We start from the raw sequence: 20,832 nt of genomic DNA on the forward strand, positions 1-20,832 counted from the left end.
CTCAGGTGCAAAGGATTCCATAGAGGAAATGCTTAAGAACCCTGCACACGAGACGTATGTGTTGGTGTCTATGGAAGGGGAACAAATGTTTGGGACACATGGGTAAGGAAGAATGAAAACTACAACAGGAAAGAATACAGCGAGCTGGCTCTGAGGAAACATAGGAGGAAGCAGAAGATATAAGCAGGAGCAGCCAACAAGGTGGGGTGATGCCCTGTCACACTGGCATCACTCCTGCTTACTGGGATAGGGCAGGATGGCAGTGACATCAGGTACACCGGCAGGACCACTGGATTGGATTCGCTGGTGCATCCATGCAGCTCTGACCTCACCCTGCCCCACACCCTCCTGGTAAGCAGTTGCAATGAGAGTGTTGGGAAGGCAACCTTGCATCAGCAGCACCCTGCCATGGCAGTTGCTCCTGAATATAGGTCTGGGTTCCTCTGTGGGAGAGAGAAAAATATCAAGCCCACCAGGGCCGTCTTTAGCAGATGCAGCGCTGGGGTGCAAATATCCACCCAGCGCCCCCAAATTACTATGGATGGGGGGGCGAAGCTGCGCACTGCCAGCCATCGGGGTGGGTGCAACTCTCCCCCATGCCACTGTGGCAGAGGAATTCTCACAGAGGCTTGGGAGAGAAGCTGCGCCCCGCCAACCATATGGCTGGCAGGTACGCAGCTTCCCTCCCAAGCCTCCTTAGGAGGAGAGCGATCCCCGCAGAGGCTTGGGAGGCAAGCTGCACACACGCCAGCCATATTGTTGGCAGGGTGCAGCTGGTGGGCATGCAGGAAAAGGGGAGGCCACTGGCAAAGCTGTGCAGCTCCCCCACTCACTGGAGCGCCCCTGAGAGGCCGGCACCCTGGCGTGACGCACCACTAAGCCCTATGGGAAAGACAGCTCTGAAGCCCACCAAGCAAAGCTAACCATTTAAGTATCATTCATGGTCCCCAAAGCAACAGTTTGGGATGGGGAAGCTGGCAAAAGGTTGAGCAGGATGGATGCCTCTTGAATTCAGTCACAATAAAATGCCAGCATACAACAGTTATTCCATGCTATGTGGAGCAACACTACAGCTACAAGAGAACAAGAAGAAAGGCCCATAGTGGGGTCTTGGTAGTCTCACATAGATGAGGCATGTGGCATGCTCACTTCCCTGCCCCATGCAACGTACCCAGGGACTCCAGGCTTATAGTCAAGTTATCTCTGTGGCTCAGCGGATACAGGCTTAGCATATACAGTGGTACCTCGGGATGCGAACGGGATCCATTCCGGAGCCCTGTTCACATCCTGAACAGAACGTAAGACGGTTCGCGTTTCACTGCTTCCGCACATGTGCGTGACATCATTTTGACCGTCTGCGCATGCACGAGCGGCAAAACCCAGACGTAACACACTCCATTACTTCCGGGTCACCACAGAGCGCAACCCAAAAATACTTACTCTGAAGCATATTTATCCCAAGGTATGACTGTTCAAGATCCCACATGCAATCTCTATCCAAAGGCTGCCTGGGGAAAGAGTTTTATATGCATCTCTATCACTGCGGAGGACAACCCGAAAATACTTACCCTGAAGTGTATTTATCCCGAAGTATGACTGTACAAGATCCCACATGCAATCACTATCCAAAGACTGCCTGGGGAAAGAGTTTTATACACATCTCTATACAAGAGTGCAAGATGGGTGAGTGGTGTACAGATCAATAGCTTCCTCACTCAGGTAACTGCCCTGCTGCAGGTTGCCTTTAATTTTCATCAGCCAACGTCTCAGGCAGAAACTCCATGTTTGAGAGAAAGATTGCCTGCTGGTTATTGTCCCAGCACATCTTACTATCCACCTTCCCTCCAACCCTCCATTTCATGAAGCCCAACTGCTGAGTTTTTTTTTTATACTTGCGGTAACCTTTAGAGAGTCAGGAGGCCACTGAGCTGCTGAGACCTCTTCCCTCATATTTGCCGCTGCTCGGGTAGCAGGTCAAGAAGCAAAACCCTCCCACCATGGCAGGGTGTTGTGGTGTGGCGAAACCCAGTGCCACCTCCCTCCCCTGCTTCCCAACGTATATGGCCCACTATGGACACCTGTGATCTTTGCAAAACAGCAATTTGCGTATAGAAGCTGTTTGCAATCATTTTCTGCAATAACAAATCTAGACCTTTTCCCTGCTGTTGCGAGCCTCATAAATCATTCCCTAGCATTCCTTACAACTTAGTGTATTGTAGGTGCAATTGAGCAACCTCACCCTACACGCAAATCAACCTATCTGCTTCACACAAAACAGGATGAACAATGGCACACAATTTTCCTTTCCAGGAAAAGACTCCCCGCTCTCTTTAGTGAACCACCAAAACAATTCTGCAGTTCAGGCTGCATACAGATAAATTTGTTTAGGTGTACAGTGGGAAGAAGAGCACACCCCTTATTACCAAGACACTAGCCCTGAGCTTGTGGGGTGGGTGCTGATGGTAAGTAGAAGCCTATTTGCTCCAGTTGCCTAATTCCAGTTGCCTTCTCAAATCCTATACAAATTAAATGGAAGAGGTGATGCTCTCAAGGCTAGCTTGCAGTGACTTTATTATCTAGTGAGTCGATTTCATTCCTTAAGGGGTACTGGAAAAGGAATATCCATTCTGTTGAATGAAAAACAGCTCTTTAAAAAGTAAGAAAATGTTCTGGAAATGACTGGTTGTTGCTGGGGGGAGCATTGCTTTTTGAAGAACCAAGCACTCAAGTGGAGTGCACTCCCACGGGGATCTTGAAGCATGTTGTTTTGATAGGATGGGAAGGTTGGTCTGGATGATATCAGTGGGTTGCTTCCAGGCCTGTGGTTCTGTATCCATAAGGCTTAGAATGTTGCAGAAGAAGCTGGTCAAAGCAGTTCCTCTTTTAGGCTAATGGCTTTACGCAGCCCAGCAAAGTGCCATCATCAGCATTTGAAAGAGTGAGATGTGTTGCCATAGTGACAGCTGAAGATGCTTCCAGCAAGAGAGGGTGGTCCTTTCCCCAGCTCCTTTGGCTGGATGCCACATCTTCCTCTAGGAAGGGAAGCACTGGGCTAGTGGGGCAAGTTTTGTGTGTGAGTTTTGGCTGATGCTGGGAGCTGAAAGGAGGCACAGAACTCTGGGTAAGCTCAGGAACCCCTGGAATCTCCCTTCACTCGGAGATAAGGGCATGAACAATATCATTTTCCTGTTGCTATATTATTTTAAGATGTCACTGCCTTTGACAACAACTCATTCTGTGCAACAACGTGTTTGAGGTTTGCTTCTGTACTTAACTGGCAGTGAGAACTGAAAACTATATTAAGACAGTGTTATCACACACAATTAAGTCAATGATCTCTTTTAGGGTGTACAACCAGGGCTGTGCTTTGTGTGCTGCGTGTTTTACAAATTCTGCTGATAAATAGGATTCTGATGTTGCAATGGTGTTCTATGTATGTTCTTCCCCAAGCGCGGATAGACTGACTGTGTTTACTTAGAACTGTTTCTTTTTTAGTGCATTAGTATGGTAGTAGAAATATCCAAAAATACAACATATGTGGGAAGCTTTAATTTCTTGACCTCCTTACTTACTTCTGACTCTCATTCACAGTTTTGAAGTATGATGATAAATTTAAAAAGTACACTGACTCTAGAAACTGTAAACTGTACTAGAAAACATCTGCTACAGCTGAAGAATAGTACAGTATTAAACTAAGGCTGCAATCCTGTGACTGAGAGGAATTGTTAAGTGTTGGCATGCGTAGGAAAACCATAGCCTTTTAGATGGGTGTATTTTCCTGTGTAATTTTCATTTGCTCTTATGATGGGATAGCTCAGTGAGTAGAGCATGAGACTCTTAATCTCACGGTCCTGGGTTCAAGCCCTACATTGGGCAAAATATCCTTGCATTCCAGGTGGTTGAACTAGATGACCCTTATAGTCCCTTCCAACTCTACAATTTTATGATTCTATGATAAAACTGTTAGAAATGTTTTAAAATTAGGGTAACCTCACTGCATGGTATTTTCTCAATAAATATTTACATTGTGGAAGCTAAGTTTGTTTTGGTTTAACAATCTGAGGCCTTGCTATTACCCAATTGCCTTACCACCCTAGTCAGCACAAAGAGCCAACTCAACCAGAAAGTAGGTTAAAAGGCTGTTTAGTGGGGTGTTATGTACTAAGCTTGGATGCTAGAACAATAGGGAGGTCGGATCCTAGAATGCAACAACCTGATTGGCCTGCAGGAGCAGCCCAATCAGGCTCTAGGAGGGAAGCAGAATCAGCCAATCAGATAGGACTCATTGTGTAAATAATGTATGTAAAGCCTGAGTTTTGGGGGGAAATTCATTCACTGTTTTACAAGCTGCAATAAAGAGCATGAAATCACTACACGACTCCAAGTATATTTCATGGAGGCAGGCAGGGAATTGTCTTAGGGCCAGTGGTGAGAGCCAAAGATGGGATTGGATAGTTTAGTTGGCACATCTTGCCTCCCCCTCCTTCTCACAGTACAGTCTGCTGCACCACACTGCCCTTTTTTGGTTGCTTCACTGGTTTAATCATTCCTTTCCTGGTCCATTGTCATGGATGGATCATTCCCTAGTGTAGTTGAGGCCGAACATTGCTACTTCGTGATGCAGTGGTAGGGGACCTATTAAGATGGAGACAATGAAATCTCATAGATTCCCGAATGATTCGGTGGATGTTCTGGCTGACATGGCTAGCACTTCTGTCAAGAGTCTCATGAGATGTGTAGGGCTGCTGACATGATCGCTCCTGACTGCCCTCACTGTGGAGTGGCAGAGTAGGTAGCCCAGGAGAGGGCCTTCTCTGTGGCAGCTCCTAGGTTGTGGAATACCTTTCCCACTGAGGTGTGCTGGAACCTTCATCATACAGTTATTATTTTCTCTTTCCTATTGTATTGGTTTGAGCGGCCTTAGAATGAGTTTGGTTGCATGAAAAATGAAGAATTTAATTGCCTCTGAAAGGAGAAGAATAAATCATAGGTTGTTAGTGGCCCGATGAATGATATTCCTGAGAGAATTTCAGCATGAAAAGAAGGATAATTGGGAAGGGTAATATTGGTCTTATATACATACAAGTATTTCCTAACAGATATTACATCAGCATATCACTGGAGATTTTCATCTGTATTATTCAGTGCATTGTTCCAAGAATCAGCCTTCTGCAGAACATCCCTTCTGAAAGGTTATGTTATGAAAGGTTTTTTTGACAGCCAACCTACCCTAGCCCAGTGCAGCCATATAACTCCGCAAAGCATATGTCTCTACCATGTGTGTTACTACCATGGACTGGCAAAGCCGGCAACTTTGGTTTCTCAGTTTCTCATTCTGTCTCCCCAGTTTTGTTGTGTTTTGTTTATTTATTTGTAAAATTTGTATGCCGCCCTTCGTCCGCAGATCTCAGGAGAGTTCACAACATAAGTATTGGGCTTGGACCCCAATATTTCCCCAACAGAATCACATTAGAAGGGTCTTGGGTGTGGCTTCTACTCAGGCTCATGTCACCTCTCCCTGGGAGCTGGTGGTACTGGCACAAGGAGTAATGATGCCCTACATCTCTCTCACAGGGTCTTCTCCTTACACACAATGCCAACACAACTACACAGTTGGCAGGGCCCGGGTAATCATTTAGGTTCATTTTCCACATCAGTTTGCCCTTTAAAAAAAGTCACTTGATAATTCATCAGCATTTTTGTAGGAATTTCTTTAAATAGGCACGTTTTGAATATACTTTTACCTAATATAAACATTTTTGACAAATTATCCTAGGAATATGCATGTTGCATGTTATTTTCCCAGATAAGTGCATGTTTACACATACTTTATATGCATTTTTCTGCACATTTCCTGTGTACTGCATTGTGAAGTTTGATAAAAGGAGAATTTTTGAATGTTGGAATGAAGTTATATGGCTTTAGTAGAAATGTTATAAGGAATTAAGTACAGATAGGTTAATAGAGCATTAAAGGAAAAAATAAGGTTAGAATGAGTTAAGATAATTATAGGATAGAAAACAGAGGAAGATGGAAAGGAACTGCTGAAATAATTAACAGAAGTGGAATACAAAAAGGGAGGTGTGAGGAGGTCGTGGAAATAAGTGAATGAAAGATGGGATAATGAAATTGTTTGATTTATTTTATTGTTTTTGTTTATTTGATGTGTTGTATTGTTGTTGTTTTTTAGTGTTTAAGTTTTTGGAAAAATAATAAATATTATTATTTAAAAAAAAGATAAAAGGAGAATTTTTGAAATGGCTGTGTTTTGGTTTGCATACTGAACTGCAAAGTGCAAATGAAGTAGATTCACCTTTAAATGCTGCATCAATTTTTGCCCCCATCCCACATTGTTACGGCAATAGAATACATGCAGTGTGGGGGGCACATTGCATTCAGAAGAAAGGTGAGGCTGTTGAAGATGTCTCCTTCCCTGATTTGGGAAAGAGGCATTGGGGCAGTGCTGGAGCATTTGGTATAATATGCCTCTGGATCACAGCATATGTTGGAAACAGAGAGGGTTTTTTAGAAACCGTTCCAGACTAAATTGCTGTGCCATGGGTACCCAACACTGGCCCCTCATAGCCCATAAAAACCTCTTCTAAATCACCTCGCCTTACTCTTTCAAGGCCACCTTTACCATAATTCTGCACACTGAGCCATTTATAAATTGAAATAGCAGTCTGAGCATATTAAATGGAAACTATGTTTGACTCTGGGGTGAGGGACAATGAAACTGTGCCTTTCTCCCTTTCTTAATGTCTTATGTAAACTTACATCATGCATCAACCATAATTACATTGTCAAAGATTGTACTTTTTGCATTTCATTGCCATTTAATTCCAACTTTTTCACACACATCCTCTCCTTTTACACTCATGCACATACCTGCCAACTGAATCACTGGGCTGAGATACAGTGCATCCATCTGATGAAGTAGACTCTGGTGCACAAAAGCTTGTGCGTTTCTGCTGCAACAATACAATGACTTCCCCTCTGGAAACTGCTTCCCATGGTGTACACTCAGACTGCTTTTGTTCTTTTGTCACCTCTGATCAAATAGCCTTTGTAGGCTTTTGAAAGAAGTACAAAAACCTGTTTTCAAGAGGTGAAAGTGAGATGACTGTACACACCATGATGATCGCTTTTTCAAAAGCATTTTCAGCCTTCGTATTCAGCTCTATTTACAACCTGTCAATGTTAGTCTTGGCTATGTCTGCTATCACACAGACCTGTATTTCTGTTCTCCATCTTTGTGAGGCAGCGTTACAGTGGCTGGATCTTAGGCAGGAAGTCATTAGTACAGGAATTCCTTGGCTTTTCCTGATATCTGCACTAGTAATATAAGTTGGTCAAGGTGAGGCAAGATCAAAGAGAAGCCCAGCAATATATGATACCCAAATAGACGAACAGCAGGATCTCTGTCTTGAGTACACTGAACTGAGGATGCATGTCCTTGCCAAGATCTTTATCGCCTTCAAATTTGTATTCTGATCTGCAGCTTTGGTTATAAATCACCACTGGGTAATGTAATGTGCTTGGACAATAAAGCCGTGTAAACAAGTTCAGGAAATCTCACAGTTACACTGAAGGCCAGATGTATGAAGGACCCAAGGACCATAGATTGCTCTTCACATTAAAGGAAGTAAGTCACTCTGGAATACTTGTAAGTTCAGTACGTCTTGTAAATCACATATATGTTTTGGTGTGGCAAAGGAATGAAGGATGGTAAGATACCCATGACTTGCATATATCTGGGACACATCTTGGTGACACTAGACCAGGCTTCCTCAACCTTGGCTCTACAACTCCCATGATCCCTAGCTAGCAGGACCAGTGGTCAGGGATGATGTGAATTGTAGTCTCAAAACATCTGGAGGGCTGAGTTTGAGGACTTGAACTGAATAATTAACCTAGTAATTTGTTTATAACCCTCTCAGCCTAACCTACCTGAGGGGTAAGTTAGGCTGAGCTTCATGGCTGCGTGGGGATTCAGACCTTATTCTCCCAGCTCCTAGTCTGATGCTCTCACCACTAAACCACACTGGCTCTCAGTGACATACCTTAATATAATCTAGCATATAGGATGGTCAATAAATTGAGGAATTGACACAGAGTGCACTGCCAGGATGTTTTATGATCATTTAAGACTTGGATATTAATTTGGACTCATATTTACTGTTGAACAATTTGTGTAGAAAAATGCCTCTAATATTTGGCATGCATCCTAATTATACAAAAAAAAGTCCCCCTTTTCACTAGGGATGGGTGAATATGTTGATTTTGATTTCTCTCATTTTCTCATTTTTTCAATCTTGTATTCAATTCTTCATATTTCAAAATCAGTTTGTGATTTCTTTTCTTTTCAAAAGTCCTCATGAAACTTAATCAGTATTTTACTGCAAAATTCTCCTAATAAACATGTTTGCATGCAAAGTTGCCTATTATACACATTTTTTGCAGAGCAAGTTATCCTAATATAATGCATTTTTGTATGCTTTTTTCTGATATAGGCATTTATATGCACACTTTACCCTAGCACAGGGTTTCCCAAACTTGGGCTTCCCGCTGTTTTTGGACTACAGTTCCCATCATCCCTGACCACTAGCCCTGCTAGATAGGGATGATGGGAGTTGTAGTCCAAAAACAGCTGGAGGCCCAAGTTTGGAAAACCCTGTGCTAGCACACAAATTTCTATATATACTGGAGAATTGCATTGCATTGCAAAATTTGGAGAAGTGACTTTTGAAGTGTGGCTATGTCTCAGTTCATATCTTGTTTTGGAAAGTGTGAATTAGCTAAGTTCGCCTTTAAATGTAAACTGAATCAAATTTCTCTGTCATCCCAACTTCCCATTGGCAGAACTATACATGTAATTGCTATTGGAGGGACTACACACACACACACACACACACACAGAGAGAGAGAGAGAGAGAGAGAGAGAGAGAGAGAGAGAGAAACTGCTGAGGTTTCAATTTGTAGCAGAAGACCAGAGCAGGAGGAGCAGAGCTTCTTAACTATTTCCTCTCATGCTGTTTTCCTGCTGAAAATTGCCTTCTCTAAGCTGCTTTGACCTCCAGTGGGGAAACGATACAAGTTATTATGAAGGACTACCACTGAAACAACCACTCTAATCCTTTCTAACATTTTAAAACCCTTCCATTGTAATGAACAGAAACAGAACAACTCTGGCGATGTGGTGACAGCTGCTTTTGAATTCAGTTTTTCCCTTCGATAACAGTGCTCTCTTATAATACTCTAGAAACTATTAAAAGAGCAAAATCAAAATATCACCTATACCTTTGTTTAACAGTTTTGTTGCACATGGAAGATGCGAGGCAGGAATGAAGAAGTTTTAAGTGGGTCAAGGGTTAAAGGAGAGATGCAAGGAATGTAGGGTGTCAACAGAGGAGAGATAGCAGAAGACTGCATCAGCGTTGCACTGTGAATATCAGACAGATAAGGCTTGTTGTACGTCCAGGTACCTGCATAAGAATTTGGCTGCATAAATAACAGGAGAGGGAAACAGGAGAGGGTAATGTATGCTGTTTTTTTCTTCCTAAAGAACGTTGTAAATAGATAAGTAAACACCATCAAGGTTCTCCTGTTCTTGAAGCACAGTGCCCAAAGATTCAAGGTGCATGGATTTTAATTGTATAAATTGCCTCCCTTAAACATGTAGCCAGATCTCTCTGACCACTCCTTCAGCCTGACAGTACAGTGGTACCTCAGGTTAAGAACTTAATTTGTTCTGGAGGTCTGTTCTTAACCTGAAGCACCACTTTAGCTAATGGGGCCTTCTGCTGCCGCCGCGCCACTGCTGCGTGATTTCTGTTCTCATCCTGAAGCAAAGTTCTTAACCCGAGGTAATATTTCTGGGTTAGCGGAGTCTGTAACCTGAAGCGTATGTAACCCGAGGTACCACTGTATCTGAGACTGTGGACAGGACACAGAGGCTAGACACAGGCAATAGCTTTTTTCACAAAGCCAAATGTGGTAGAACAGAGCTAGAGTTGCCTATGGTACGTGTTTCTTCTACCTCATAAAATAAAATAATAATAATAATAATAATAATTTATTATTATTATTATTATTATTATTATTATTATTTATTTATACCCCGCCCATCTGGCTGGGCTTCTCCAGCCACTCTGGGCAGCTTCCAACAAAATATTAAAATACAGTAAAGCATCAAACATTAAAAGCTTCCCTAAACAGGGCTGCCTTCAGATGTCTTCTAAAAGTCTGGTAGTAAAGCTTTCAGTTAAAACAAATTTTGCAATGCTTCACAAACCTGCAATGTCTGTTTGACAAGAGAAGATGCTGGGACGAGGCAAATGGGTATGTACCACGGGCCCAACCTTGTTGCTGCCCTGCGCTGCCCCTGCAGCAACCCTGGTCTCATGAGGACAGCTCGACAACTCTGCCTCACCAAGGCAGCCACTACTAACTGTGGACCATTTGTCTGACTCCAGACATCATCATCCCTTACATGGATTTAACTTTGAACCTAACTGCACCCTGAATGAATTGTGTGGACTGCAGTCACATCAGGAGATTGAAACTCTGTAAACTTAGGTGCGGGGAGATTATTTCCCGCAGGATTACAGTGCATGGGCAGCGGTGTTGGGGTCAACCCTGCACCCCAATAGTGATCCTGATGGAAATCTCTTCCTTCCCCCCCCCCACCACGGCTGCTGCAAATTGCAAATGGAACTAAAGCTCCCATTGGCACCACAAATAGTGTTTGAAATCCTTTGAAAGTGGAGTGGATAATTCATGAGTATACGCTATAGTGATCCAAAATTCCTAATATCCAGAGTTCTTCCTTTCTTATGCATTAGAAAACCATTGTTGTTCTTTCTTTACAAATTCTGAATTTTGTAAAAATGCTGCGTGTGAATACAATTTGCCACATCTTTCTCTTCATTACACCCTCCCCCCCCTTTACATTAACTGTGAGCATGTGCTGATGGAGTCATGCATGTGATTGTATCAATATTCTGTTTGCACTGTGTTCTATAGATGTACATGTGATACGCATATTGATAAAATGCAGCAAAAATGCAACCCTAGTATGATCAGTTGCATGAATACCCTTTTAGTGTGGTATTTTATCATTGCATCCCATGTGCATGTGCACATCAGTAAAACACCCCACGAAAGGAATCACATCAGTATTTATTTTCACAGTGTTTTATCAGTCTGCATTTGTGAACTGGTAACATACAGGACAGAAAATATTGAAATGAACTGAAGGAACTGAAAGCTGCAGCAAATTTTGCACATTCCAATTCCAGAATTAATTTTACAACTTGACCTAGTTAGATTGGAATTCGGCTGGAGTGGATTGCAGGGCAGCGTGACCTTACCGAACAATAAAGAAATGGAACTGGAAAACACGCTCATGCTCATAGTTTTTATTATTTATTATTTATTCAATGTATATACTGCCCTTTATCCAAATATCTCAAGGGAGTGTACAACATTATAAACATAATTTATATAGCATGATAATAAAAAACAATACAACAATCACAGGGGGGAAATCACAACGACAGACATAGAATCATTGAATTGTAGAGTTGGAAGGGATGCTGTGGATCATCTAGTCCGACTTCCTGCAATGCAGGAATATGCAGCTGTTCCATATGGGATTGAACCTGCAACCTTGCCAAAGGCCTGGGTAAAGAGGAAAGTTTTCTCCTGGTGTCTAAAGACATGTAATGGTGGTGCCAGGTGAGCCTTTCTGGGGAGAGCATTCCACAGATGGAGAAGCACTGCAGAAAAGGCCCATTCTCGTGCTGTCATCCTCAGAAGCTCTTGGGCGGTGTGGACATAGAGAAGGGCCTTGGATGACAACTGCAGGTTCCAGGTGGGTTCATATGGAGAAAGGTGGTCCTTAAGGTATTGCGGTCCTGAGGTGTGTAAAACTTTATAGGTCAGCACCAGCACTTTGAATTGGGCCTGGAAACTAACTGGCAGCCAGCGCAGTTGAGCCAAGATTGGTGTTAAATGCTTAACTCGCCTTGCCCTGGTGAGCCATCGAATTTTGCTTTAGTTGCTTAGACTTTATCATTGCCACTAGATAGAGCTAGCATGGCATGTGGGTTGACTCCCCTAAAAGTTAGTGCAGACCTGAAAATCTTTGTGTCTAGAGCTCTTAAAATCTCCAGTTATTGACGTTTGCAACCTTGGTCACAGGGGTAGTAGCAACTATGCTTGCTGACTCCCTCCAACAGGAAATGGTTGTACCTATCCCACCAGGAACCTCTCCTTGAGTCTCAGGATCTGAACCTCAGGGACCTAGCATCTCACCCAAAGAGGGGTGAGGTGACAGAGAGGGAAAGATGACCTTCTCTGACCCAAGACTACACTAAACACAATGGAAGGACCATCAGTGAGTGCTGTCTGCCAAAATGGGATCCACCACATTCTGTCTTCACTAGCTTGAGCTTTAAGGTCCAAGAAGAGATAAAGCCTATTCTATAGGGAAAATAAAATTGTGGGAAGCACAAGAACAAACAAGGAAGCCACAGAGACATTTCCACTGGCAACCCAATTTTCTTTTTTCTATACTTCTCCAATAGCACTCCTGAAACAAGCTTTAAGGCACCTCTCCAATATGAATACTCATGAGAGGCACAAGACAAGAGGCTATGTTATGTGACCCCTGACGTTTCCTCATTCAATCTTTCCCTCCTTCTTTAAAAAAGCATACCAATTCCAGCACTATACATTACTCCCCTTGCTAACCAAAAGAGCAGAAATGGCAGAGGGTATAATCTGCAGTGACTTTGAGAGGATCAACTGCTTGCCACAGAACAAATTGCCTTCTACACATTATTTTCCACTGACTGGTTTTTATGTATTACTTGCTGTGCTATCTTTGCGATGGGAAAGGGGTGAGAAACTATACTCGATCTTCTTGTTCTTTCTCCCCCTGAAGAACAAGGAGACGGAGAAAGAAAAGATAGTGCATTATTACCTATTCTGCACTAAGTTTCTGTGTCCCACAAAACTCCCTATGTTGCTGTTTGAGGGTGAGGCCATAGGCTCTGAAACATTCCTATTTCTTTCTTTACTTGCCATTCTCTCTGTCCTCCTGCCCACTGCATGAATATACAGTAAATGCTTACTTTAGCACAGAGAGGAAGACCTTGTACCTGCACCTACATGAATTGAAGTATTGCTGGGTCTGTGACGCAGGCATCCCTCAATATTGCATTCTGGATCTTGTCTTTTTGGGCACGAAGACGGTGACCTTGAAATCAGCCCCTTGTCATTGTCTTCCTGCTGAGCTTTAGGCTTTCAGCACCTTTTCCCCTCTGCAGAGACAGGGGACCTATTAGGATGGTCCACCCTTGAAGGTTGATGGATCTGAATGGTTTCCAGACAGCTCTGGGGGGGGTTTCCAGCTGATATGACTGGCACTCCTGTTGAAGCCCTGATGATCTCCAAGAAGCAAGCTGGGAGACAGCTTGAATGCAAGTGGAGGAAAACTCCAGTTGAATAGAACCAAAGTGCGCATTTTCAAGCTTACTCAGTGGCAGTGGAGGCAGCAAAGAAGGCATAGTTTACTACCTCCATTGCATCCTCACTATGCCATCCAGCACATCTTTTCCGGGTAGTGTGGAGCCTTTTGCAGACTGGTCCAAAAGAGGTGGTAGAATCAATGGTAGCTTGCTGCGACTCGTTTGGCAAGCATTTTGAGAATAAAATCACTTGCATTCATCGGGACCTTGACTCTGCAGTTATAGTGGTTGAATCTCAAGAGATGTGCAGGGCACTGTCTGGTCTGTTTTGTTGGATGAATTGCAGTTGATGCAGCTCAGGGATGTGGACAAGGCACTTGCATCAGTCTGAGTGACTACCTGCACTCTGGACCCTTACCCCTCTGATAAAAATCCAGCAGGGAAGAGACAGCTGCCTGGAGTTCATCTCCTGGCAGTTCCTGCCTTTTTGAAGGAGGCAGTGATAAGGCAGTTCCTTAAGAAACCATCCCTAGATTCTGAGAATCTTAGTCATAATCTGTGGCCTGTTAAATGTGGTGGATGGACTGTATTAGTATGATTATTATGCTCTGTATTATTATTTTTTTCATTATGCTGCGAAAATTACATTCTTAATGTTCTACACCACCCTGATCTCTTTAGCTAAAGAGATCAGGGTGGTGTACAACATTAGGAACATAAAGGCAGTATAAAAACAAACAAACAAACAAACATGCTCTTGCACCCCCATTTTGTGAATGCAGTTCATGATCAAGGAATTTTCCTTTCTGGAGGCACTAAAAAAAAGTTTCTCCAAAGCTGCATGTTGCTGCCAGATGTTTCCACAAGACTTCAAAACATTGAAGTTATTTGTGTGCTTTGGCATACATGACTTCATCCCTAAAGACTATTTCAGGAGGCTCCTCCTCCTTAATTAAGCTAATTAGCACTCTGCTGTGTCCTTTGTAAAGCTATTCTATTGTCTTCCTCCTCATAGCATTTCAACTATTCATGAATCTTACAGTGTTTTGAAAGGTTCTCTTCAATGAAGCTTAACACCTTTGAGCATGATCTCACTCTGACCCTCTGGAAAGGTCTTGGTTTTTCTACAGAAGAAGTACAGAAACCTGCAGTGTTTTGACAGTACAGATCTAGCAACTAGGGACTGGTGTCACCAAAGGAAAATGTTCAAGGGTTTCCGTTGGCACTACATTAAAGGAAGAGTGGGAGATATCCTAGGCAGACTGACTCTTCAGGGTAATCTTCAGCTATTATAGCATCCATATCAACTGTGGGTCTGTCCTAGATAACAGGATGTAGAAGATCTGATGAAACCTAATTGTAAGGAACAGATTTTAATCTGATGTTACGCGTTTGTCTCAATGCACATTGGGCCAGCGGGACGTGAGACACAGTCGGCTCTTCTTTCGTTGTGCTCTCTTCAGCAATCCTGAGAGCTGTATGGATTCCAGAGGTGGTAGCCAATGCCAGTCCTACTCAGAGTATGGCCACTGGAATCAATGAGCACAACAAACTTAGGTTCATTAATTAGAATGGATTTAACTGGATGCAACCCAGGTATTCTATATCATCACAAACAGCATACCTGCAAAATGAATACACATAATCTCAGGTTTAAACCATTTAACTTCTAAAATTAGTTACTGGCTTTCATAATTTTTGCCTTACATCATTTAGATCCAACTATCTTGTGTGTACATTACAATAGTGAGCACAATTTACTGCTTTTCAACACCTCTCTTGCTTTTAAGAATGACTAAGGTTCAAGAAACAGTCTCACTTTTGCCAACATAACAGTGTCCTGGCTCTTCCTGTCCAATGAAACTCACAACTCCAGTTTTGCCAAAAGCTTTGCAGGCAAGGCAGGTGGGGGACTGGGTAAACAAACAGGCACTCCTTCTGGTGGGCTGGCTAGTTGAGATTCATGTGCAATGGCATTGCCATTTTCTTGGCAATGAATGTGGGGTGGGTGCCAGTTTTGTATTTTTGTAATGTTTTGTTTAAGTTTTTTTGTTGCTTCTGTTTCCTGCACATTGCTTAGATATATTTTTTAGTATATTAAGTGGTATAGAAATTAAACAATTAATCAATAATCAACAATCAACCATTCTGTTCAGCATCAGATTTACTTTTGGCTCCAGAAGCGGGAAGCCTGGTATGACAGTGAAAATATTTGCCTTTAGTTTGTACTTTTGGTGCTCATTTTCATCTGGCCTGTATAGAGATTCAAAACAATTACCATCATCAGCTGGGGAGCTGAGGTTAAGAGATGTCTGAAATGGGGTTTCAACTAAGATCTCTCAGGATTAGGTCTGCCAGTCTGCTGAAGCACATTGGCCAACATCCAGAAGTCACAGACTCATGCTTTTAATGAGGTTCTTCAGATTTTCAACATTTGCCCATCACTCTTAAAATTTTATAGTTATGTATTTACACAATTTATTATGTATTGCCTGTCGCCCGTCAAGCTATCAATGATGCAGTTTCCCACCTGTGATAGTTCAGAATTAATTCTATGTATGACTTTCACAGCATCAGCCAAATAATAATTAGAACAGGAGTCTTTGAAGCATCATCCAATCAGCAGAATACCTGTGCCCAGTGCTTTTTTTCTAAAAAAATGTTTAGGGGTATTCTCATTTTGACTCAAGAAAATCACCATTTTATAGTTCAAATGGGGAAAAATAAATACAGTAAATGGACAAAGTACAAAGTACAAAGATTTCCAAAATGTTTAGGGGTATACATACCCCTGCGTCCCCCCAGGAAAAAAGCACTGCCTTTGCCTCTCTAATGAAGTTGTAAAACTTTGTTTCCAACCTACACATCTAAAAGAGGGGTACCTAAACTGTGGTCTTCTTGACACTGTTTGGCTCCAACACCCACTAGCCCCAGCCAGCATGGCCAGTAGCCATTGATTATGGGATTTGGAGCACAACAACCTCTGGAGGGTCACAGGTTCTCCATCTCTGACATAAAACACAATGCAGGTTATTTTGTGGAGTGAGTTAGTTATGAGCAGGGCTTTTATTCAGCCGGAACTCACCGGAACTGAGTTCCGTCACCTCAATGGGGCGCCATTGCCATTATAAGAGAACAAGGGAGGCATTCATGGTGAGTTCTGGCACTGCTTTTTCTAGAAAAATAGCACTGGTTATGACACTTACAAACTTTCATTTGCTCAAAGGTTCCAGGGCAAGTTACAAACAATTTTTAAAAAATCTATATGAAAGCATGCAATCTAAAATAAGAATAAAAATCATACTAAAAGCAGCAGCAGCATGATATAGTAGAGGGAGGAGCACCAGCTAAAAATATCTCACCTCACCCCTTCACAAGCCTGAGCAAATATCATATGTCATCTGATTTTTACCTTTGCTAGTTTTTCCCCAAACCTCAAAATGTACCCTTCAAATGGCTTATCTAACAGAAGAAAACAGGAAGGAAGGACACACACAAACACATGCAAAAGATGGTAATTACTGATTTGCAGTTTTCTAGTGAACTGTGAGCTAAGCGAGCAATGCCTTTAACAAAGGACACATTTTTAATAGATTAAAAAGTAGGACACTGGGCAGATATGCAGAGCTTTGGGGCCCATTTTGGCCTTGTTTTAATGTCTGCAGCCTTCACACAGAATATGACTTAAGCTGGCTGTGTCATCTCGGGTCCGTTTTCAAAGCCTCTCACGTGCTCTCCTTTCCTGGTCACTACAGGTGAGAGGCTGCAGTGATGTCCCAAAATATAAGCATAGGAGAGTTGGTGATGAAGGCTCATACTGCAAAGGCAGAAACTCCTATAAAACAAATTCTCCTATATTGTGGAAAAAGTATGCTTGGCTGACTGCTACCTCACCAGGAAAGGGCGGTCGGACCCCTGAGTCAGCTTCAGGTTCTCATATCAGTATAAACAGTAGCATCAGGTGCCAGAGAAACTGTAATAATAAAAGCAGGACGGGCTGGGTGTTTCTCCCCCCACTTTTTTGTGAGTGTCTTTTTCCACATGTCCCTGGTAAGATTGCCAGACAAGGGGAAAAAATTCTGGCAGTCATTGTGGCTGTGAAGTAAATAAATATGGTCAATCAGACCTTAGAATAATTCGTCGGCACTACCAATGGAAATAATTTTGGATACAGTCTACCAAGTACAGCTCCTTCCCAAAATCCACTGAAATGCAGCACAATTTTGTGGGATCTGTGGGAAGCTGTTCCGCCTCATTCTACAGTTCCTCTTTATCCAGGCTTAGAACATGCTAGCCTAGGAAAATGCATAATCCCCCCAAAAATCTATTGCTCCATGTGTGTTTCACAAGTACCCTGCCATGGTGCTTTTCAGCATTTTTTATTTGCATTGCCTTTCAGATATCCAAAATGTGAAAATAAATATTGCACCTGAAAAATATCAGCAAGTTTGCTTATAGACAACTGCAGTGTGATGTCCATGCTTCAACACCTGTTCTGGCTGCTACCTTGTTTCTGGGCACAATTCACTGTGCTGGCTATGACTCAGAATACAATACATGATTTGGGATTGGTTTACCCGAAAGGCCATGCTCTTTCATTTGAGTCTGTATGCCCCAACATCTGAAGCATGTTAGGTAGGTGCCTGAGACAGGGCCTTCTCAGTGGCTGCTCCCACACTCTGGAGCTCCTTGCCAAGACAGGCCCATCTAGCCTCATCCCTGATAATAATCTACTGGCAAGTGAATGCATTTTTATTCAGTGAGACTTTGGGTCTCATGTTTGGATTACTGTAAATGTTGCCATTTGATCACCTGACTGTTCTTATTGGCTTTGTTAATGTTTTGCCTGTTTTTATGTTTTCATTTTTACTTTGTATTTTACTGTTAACTGCCTTGAGCATCATTTGCTTAAAATATGGGGTGCAAATTTAATAAATAATTGTGTGGCCATTGCTTTAGAACCTTTGGCCTTCCAAACGTTGCTGAAGTAAAACTCCCATCATCACTGGTCATTGGACATGCTAGGTAGGGCTGGACTCTTAACGTCAGTGGAAATACTTGAATCAGTCATCTTAAAATATCAACACAGGTAAGGGCAAAAAGAGCAATTGCTATAGAATTCATACTTTTCATTTATAATTCTTTGGCCATTCACAGCAAATCTAAGGCTCTGCATTCAGTTGTTGTTTTCAGAAAAGTAAAGACCAAAAAAGAACTTTTTTAGTCTTGGAATAATGGTAACTGTAGTTTCATGAGTGGAATAAACACAAGTCCCCTTCATACAGCTAGATTATAGAACAGAAGCAGTAAGGAAATCATCACAGTTCTAGCACACATGTGGTAAAGCATGTTAAGGATGATTTCTTTTTTAAAGGCCTAGGTGAATTCCAAGCATTTGCTGTCTGTCTAGCTGTTCTGGGTTTCTTTCTATTAAGATTGAATAATCACTCAAAACTGGGTACAGAAGAATGCTTGGATCACAAGAAAAAATGCCAGAAGAATCCAATGAAAGTGGAAACAGGAACAAGAACTGCTGATGCTCATTTATTTGTCCCATCTCTGGAAATCAATCCTACAAATCAGATCAGTATTCACTATTGTTGCTGCTTTCAGTCAGCAAATGATACAGTTTCCACCCATTTGCATTGCATCTCCTTTGTATGGAAATGAATGGGGTGGAATAAAGCAATGTCAATGTAATTATGCAATTTCACCAACAGTGGAAAGACAAATAATGTAGTTTGGGGCAGAAGACAAACTGCTGTGGAGTGCAAGCAATGCTGCATGCAACAAATAAGCAGAATGGAAAATGGTGCCTTCTTACACCCCGATCACAAGAGACCTGTTCTCATTGAGATAGTAAGCCACTGTCTTGGCTGTACTGTTTCAGTTTGTAGGTGAGGGCTTGTATGTCTGAATGGTCTTACATACAAATAAATAAATATCCTCCCACAAAATAAATGTTTCAGCCTCAAGGATTTAAACACAAAATAAATATGGGAAAGCATTTAACCATGTGAACCACCACCTGCAGTCTGAAATGGTACAGTCCAGACACATCAGCATTGCTTCTCACCTCTGAGGCAGAGTGCATTTGGCACCAGTTTTCTAACCTGCTGTTAGCCAGTTAACCTGTGTCTGAGATACCCTCAGTGTGAGAAATGAGTAGAGAACAGAAACCTTGTTTGCTGTTGCTACAATCAAGGGATCCTATTCCCCTTCAGTTGCGGGGAGCACCTTCCTGCGGGCAGTACATGAAGGGACTTTTCACAGTTAAAATTCTAACAAATGCTTTTCGTTTTTCTTTTTAAATATTTTTTTTTAATTAAAGATTTTCTTTTCTGTGAAGTCAAGTGATGTGGCCCTATTGAATGAATAGAATTAACAGCAGCCCTCAAAACTGTTTTGAGTTGTGCTCTCCTGGAAGCACATTGTATAAGAAATCTTACTGAAATACACACATATCCAGCAAAGCAGGCAAAAAGTCATGTTTGTAACGCTACATAACCCCGGATATTAGATTCATTAAGACCCCAGAAGTTTGGGATGAAGCACATAAGGCTTTCTTTCTATTTATCTCCATTTGACAAAGTTCCTCTTGATTCTGGAGCTTCAGCTAAAAACTTTCCATGTTGCTACCATGCTAAGAGGAGCTTGACAGAAACTTAGCCAATCTGCACTGAACTTTGAAGTTCTCAAAATGTGGATACTTTGGGGATATATGTTGTGACAATGCCAGATGCTACTCCTTAAGTGCGAACCATAGGCACATTTCTATAAAGTAAATCTCACCATCTTCCAGTAGGGCTTTATCCTGATTAAAATGTGCCTAGGATGGCAGCCTTTGCCTTTACTAAATGTGAAAGTGTTTTCTAAACTGCAGGAAAATATAATTTGAACCATTTCAGATTATCTTTGGTCATAATTTTCCACTGGATCTCCCTGGAAAGTGGAATTTGGCTTGCTCCTCACAAATCTGGGCAAACCTCCTTCACTTCTCCTAAAGGAAGACCTATCCTACACAGGGTGGACCTATATCTATTTATATATACAGCATTATATGTATACATCGCACTGTGCTGAATGAGATTTGTTTCCAAGTTGAAACCTGCCGTCTGGCTGCCACCCAGCGCAGTTACATGGGAGTAGACCCCGCCAAAACGAGAGGGCCTTACTTCCGAGTAAACACGCCTGAAAAAGAGCGCGTCGCAAAACAAGCGCCACTTTTCCCTTCCTCTTCCCCCCCCCCCCCGCCAAAACGCGGGGATAGCAAGCACAGGAAGGGTCGAGCAAAGGAAAAGAGCAAGAAAAGTATTGGTAGGTAAATGGAGGGTGGAAGAGAGAAAGCAAGCGAGCG

General features: G+C 42.3%; 1 protein-coding gene across 1 annotated transcript in view; it reads right to left on the reverse strand.

The window, feature by feature from the left end:
- The window catches only part of LOC308472376 (uncharacterized protein), a 616,296-nt gene that overhangs the window by 418,263 nt on the left and 177,201 nt on the right, over positions 1-20,832 (reverse strand). The window lies entirely within an intron of this gene.

The sequence above is a fragment of the Podarcis pityusensis genome (assembly GCF_964106645.2).
Source record: "Podarcis pityusensis genome assembly, chromosome: 2".
In the NCBI taxonomy this organism is placed as follows: domain Eukaryota; kingdom Metazoa; phylum Chordata; class Lepidosauria; order Squamata; family Lacertidae; genus Podarcis; species Podarcis pityusensis.